This window comes from Apteryx rowi, unplaced genomic scaffold (genome assembly GCF_003343035.1).
Source record: "Apteryx rowi isolate R43461 unplaced genomic scaffold, aptRow1 scaffold_5, whole genome shotgun sequence".
NCBI lineage: Eukaryota > Metazoa > Chordata > Aves > Apterygiformes > Apterygidae > Apteryx > Apteryx rowi.
This window is the reverse complement of record NW_020450760.1, coordinates 2,470,218-2,476,217: the sequence shown is the minus strand read 5'-3', so window position 1 is coordinate 2,476,217 and position 6,000 is coordinate 2,470,218.

The window sequence follows — 6,000 nt, the reverse complement described above, 5'->3', positions numbered from 1 at the left end:
CAAAGATTGAGTCTGAAATTAAATTTGGGATATATTCAAAGAGAGAAGACTTATCTTGAAGGGTAACTCCTGTGCAGCCAGGTAAATAGTTTTCTGAGGTACAGCATGCTTAGAGGATCTTCTAACAAAGATGTCAATGGAGATAAATGGGAAAAGCTCATGTAATTTCTTCACTTGATTTCAATATACAGGCAAAGGAGAATCACATAAAAGAGGTAGTGGCAATGAATAAAAAAATATGTGATGCTTAGAGATTTCCAGCAGAAAGAAAGCATTCATTTTGATGAAAATGGCAGCTGGGTGTGTATTACTGTGACAAAGATGCTATGTAGTCTGTCTCAGGAACTATGCAAAAAGAGGTCTTTTTTAAAAAAAAACACCAACAACCGAAACATTTACACAATAAATGCAAGCAACTTGGACAACAAAATAGAAGAACTTTAGTAATAGCATGGGGTGGGAAATTTTATTATTATAACAGAAAACTATAGGCTAAGTCAAGACTGAAAATGCAGTTACTACAGAAAATGCACTATTCAGTGAGGATACAATCAAACTGGTAAAATGAGTTGGAAGTATTTTATGTTAATGTGGCATTCTGCACAAGAATGAATAAAGCAAAATCTTTTTAGGTTTAAATCACACAAAGGAAGAAGCGTGAACAAGTTTATACCGATGTAGCCCTGGGAATCTGCCATGGCCTAGTACAGTGAGAGAGGGGACGGAGGTCTCATGAACGTTACTAAAGTCAGAACTATGACAGGGAATAGTCTAGTTTGGGGAGACCTTAATTTCCCAGATAGAGGTTGGAAAGTAAATGCAACTTTCTGCCAGGTGCAGTAAAAAGGCCTGGAGTCAGTTTCAAGAGGCTCCAAAGAAATGCAACAAAAGCAAACACAAGGCAAGCTTTAAACGACCCCAGCTGAGCTCCCTCACAGAAATTTGTTAAACTAAATTATCCACTTGGGCACTCAAGAATGAGCAATATTTCCTCACTCACAAGCCCTGAGTTTAAAATAAAAGGGTTTAAAGAAACAGATCTTTATTAGCAGGAAGAGTGAAACACATTAAACTTGGTAAACCTGAATAATTCATGGTACATAGATCTACCATTCATTTGAGAACATCTGCAGGAGTTCATTGCCTTCAGGTGTGGCCAGCTGTTGAGGTGAAGAGCCAGGAGTCCCTTCCTTTTCTTATATCCCCTCTCAGCTCCTGTTGCACCCAGCTCATACAGTATGCATCCAAATCTCTCACTATCAGTGCACATTTACCTTGCAAGAGCTCTAATACCCACCCCAACTGAAATCATACCTCTGTGTTTGTCTAAGGAGGCCAGCATTCAAGATCTTCCTCTAGGCTGTTCCTGGCCATCTCCACACAAGCATTCTCAGTTTGTTGTTGCTTTTGGTGCAGGGCACTACTGCCACCCCAGCTCAGTGTGAAATGTATTTTTAAACAAAGCCATGGGATTGATGAGACCTAAGGAGGGAATCCACAGAAATGGAATTTTATTGTATTAGAAATAGCAGTAATCATGCAAGGAGTGGGGGAAAAAAGGGCTGATCAGCATAGAAATGACCACAAATGGAGAGATTAGGTGAGAATTACCAAAATTCAAGCTCAGTCAAACTTGAGAAGGGTACTAAAACTTCTAGTAAAATGCTCACCTATACAAAGACAGCAAGGAAAGAAGAGTGTCAATACATAATGACAATAAAATAACATGGAAGAATAATCCTGCTGTGACACAAATCCAAGTGAATATTTTGCCTGAATATCCAGTAAGAGCAATGACATAGACCACAGAAGTGAAGTTGGGATGGGTGAGACTGAAAGCAGAACTCGGAGTTTAACTTAATCAAGTTATAATACCATGTGGTATCCACTCCAGAATGTATAAGGAATGGATACATTAAATACAAAAGACAGTAATAAATTATCATATAGTGGTTGTATTATGTGAGTAGAATATCTCTTTTTGAATAGGAGATTAAAAAAATATATAGGTTTCCTAAAGGTGAATCATGCCAGCCTATCCCATAGCTCAGTTTGATATTTAAAGGATTTCTACACTAGTGTTTTTAAATGTGGTCCAGGAAGTCCAAACTTACTTCTGATATGCCTGTGGGAAACATTTGTTGTATCCATGCATGTGAAATATTTAATGGGAGCTGAATATCCCTTGAAGAATCCACAAGTTTAATCCAGTTAAAAACACCATGAAAGTATGGCAGATCTAATCTACTTAGCTACTGGTAAAGCCTTTTGACAGAGCAATTAGGCATTTTTAGGAATGAAATAACATCCAGTAAGACAAAATGCAAAGCTGTGTGTGTAGAGACTCTGATAGTTCTGTCCCTGAAAGGGACACACCCATCCTTGGAGGTTTTCAAGCCTGGATAAAGGCCTGAGCAACCTGGTCTGAAATCAGTGGTGATCCTGCTTTAAGCAGAGGTTGGACTAGAGACTTTCTGAGGTCCCTTCCAACGTGATTTATCCTATTACACGCCAAGAAGCCAACTCAGCCATCAAGAGCAGATCATGTTCTCTTTGGAAGCCCTCTGATGTATCCCAAATGGCAGGGCTGACAGTAATGCAATATATGCCACCATTTCTGTTTTTGTAAAATGTGCATCATTCATTGAAAAAAACATAAAGCTTAAAACACTGACAAGGCAGGAAAAAATCAGAGAGACAAGATCTCAGTGAACGTCCCAGGCAGAGAATATTCCAACCAATGAATCAGAAGGGCAGGCTATATCTATATATACTTAAAATATCTTTTAAGGCTTTCTAAAAATGGCTTACAAAGTGAATAAAGAGAAGACATACAATGTGTATTGGGGGGGTATCACGAAAATGATCTGCAAGGTCACATCCCAGTTTGATGGTATAAACCAGGATAGAATTCAGCTCTTCTTTCTCTTCTTAATACTTTAAATTTGGACTAATGCAACTGACAGTAGAATAATGCCTTGAATGGATGGGCATCTCAAAACATGTTAATGACATTATTCTTGAAAGCTTTTTCTTTGACTTTCAGATAAATTTTTTTAAGAGCTTAAAGTACTGTGAGAATCTGTATATCACAGATGCTGTAAGCAACACATGATGTTGAAATTACATGTTGAGCAAGACTATAAACAAGCTAGATGAAACATGGAAGTGCCCCTTTTCTGTGGGTTCCACCATTGGTTTGACTGCTGGATACATACCCGGCTTGCACGCAGAAGCAAGAATTTATGATCCATTCAGAGTACAAGAGTTCTTTATTTGAAGTAGCATGCAATTAAATAAAATTTCCTAGACAACACAGACATTTTGAAATGCAAGATGGGGATATAATTTATAATAGATCATATCTTAACCATGACAGTGGCCTGTTAGGGTATCTTAAACCACATTTAAACATTTAGTCGTAAAGTTTTGTAGAAGTCTTGAATTTGCTTATTATACTCTAGTAAGTGAAATCTGATCCACTGATAAACTTAAAACGCCAGCTTTTCTTGATATAGGCAGAAAAAATTTTAGTAATTATAAGCATATGCCAAACATGCTGATATTAGCTTAGGAGAAAGAGAAAGAAAGTGAGAAAGAGAGAAAGAACACAAGAGAGCAAAAAAGAAAGTCAGAAAAGAAAAAAAAAGAAGGGAAGGGAAGGGAAGGGAGAAAGGAAGAAAGGAAAAAAGGAAAAAAGACAAGAAAAAAGTAAAAAAGGGAAAAAGAAAAAAGACAAAGGAAAAAAGGAAAAAAGGAAAAAAGAGATAAAAGGAAAAAAAGGAAAAGGGAAGGGGAACTTGGAAGAGGAAGGAAAGAACTGGACTGAAATCAAACCTGGCGTGTTAACCTATTCAAAAATGGCCAGAAAATGCATAAAGCAAACTCTACTGACAAGAACAATAATGAACAGAAAAAAAAAGAAAAAGAAGAAGAACATTACATAACACTGTCAACATTCCATTGGTTGAACAAGGAAACTGGAAATTTACAAGTTGCTTTTTGTTTTTCCTGTCATTCAAAGTCAAAACTAACTGGATTCTGGAATTAAAAAGAGTTGAGCAGAATAAAGTAAAATATAGAGATCAAAATATTTACCACTGGTCATACCCTGTCCCTCTCCTCTGATCTTTTGGAGGAATATCTGAAGGGAATGTGGGAGCTTTTTGAAGCTGACTCATTTCCAGTTTAAGATGGTCAGTGATGTCAGTGACTGCTTGTGCTACTCCATGCCAGTTACTCACCACAATGTCAGCGAAACAAGCTGAAGTAACATCTGGATTTATCAAAGTAAAAGCTCTTGAATCACAATGCTTTACTCTTACCAAAAAATGTTGGAGAAAACTTAGACCCTTTGAAGTCAGCAGGACCTTTTGCCATGACTCTCAGCAGAGCCAGGCTTTTACTCTTTCTGTTTCCAGGGTTTTTTTTCTTTATTCCAGTGTCAAACCTGTCAGGTGTGTTACTATTCTTCTTACTGTCACTCTTTCTGCTACGATGACATTCCAGCAGCATCTGCAGGACTTTGCACTACTACAGCATAGGAAGTTATGGCCTCTCCCTAAAGAAGCTTAGAACACTTTTCAGTTTTTCTGCCTTCTTTTAATTAAGATTGTATTTAATTCTTACCTTTCAAGACAAACACTTCAACACAGCAAAAACTTTAAAAAAAGAAAATGCTATGCTTTGTGGTATAGTCAGTTACGTACCACAAAGTATTAATATACACAGTGAGGAAAAATGTAAATTTTAAAATTAAACTATTAACTTACCACTGGGAGGGACATCAGCAACTTGTCAGGGAAGAGATGAGGGCAAGTTGGTGACGAGAAAAGAAAAATAGACACAGGGTGAGAAGAAGGATGGGAGTTAAATCTAAATCACTCCTGGAAGCCCATATTCCTTCCTCAAATATTTCCCAAAACAAAGCCAGATATTCCTCAGACTTCTTTAGCTGCTTAAGTGTCTATGGTGGAATGCTTTCCTTGGAGATGAGTAACAGGTGGGAGTGCTGTTTCTCTAGGCTGTGCATTGATTCACTCTTCTGTCTTAATAAATTCTTCATTTCTTGACTGTGACTGCCCTTAGAAACAATGGCTACTGTATGGCCAAGAGGCTCAAATCCATGGGCCTCTTCTGCAGTATTTGATCACTAAATCATCAAATCATTTGCATGCTAATATCAAATTATGTCCCTAGATATTTAACTAAGAAGATTCTCCTGTACTATGTGCAAAAGTTTTTCTTGACTCTTATCACACAGCAAACATGCACCTGAAGGAAATACTTTATGTTGTCTTTTGTGGTGCCTGCCACACTCAATACATTCTACTGAATTGAAAATAAATGTATATAAGCACATTTCAGATTGTGTTTGGTCATTGTAGAGCAGAGCCTTTAAAAATCTCTCCATCTCTTTATCTCAGATTTGGCAACATCTTCGTTATTCTTAGTTAGTCCTTCTTCATCAGAAATTCATTTCTGGATTACTGAAATCTGCAGCAATTTCAGGGAATCTCAGGGAGTCCCAGACATCTAGGACTGATGTTTAAGCTAACATATGATGAAGATTGAAAGTTATATTGATGTTGCAGAGACTAACACTTTCCTTTAATTATCACTAATCCAGTGAGTGGGTATATAACATCTCCCTCTAACCAGTCACTCCATTTGGTAGGTTGGTTACCAACCTGAAAGTCTCAAGTACACTAATTTTACTGGCTTCTATATGGTGAAAGGGTTAAAACTGGTTCTGTTAATCCAGATTCTGCGTTTGTGGTTGAAAATATACTGGCCATTCATTTTTCTTTCTCTTTAGGGTGAGACTGTCACCCTGAAGCTGAACAGCTTCAAAAGAAATACCAGTTTAATTCACTTTCTTCCCATCCTCTACAATAAAAGAATGTCATTTTTTTATTCTCAAAACAGTGAGATACTGATATCATACTAGCTCTGAAAATGTAGAAATCTGAAAGAAAATGTATTTATATCGGGTATACA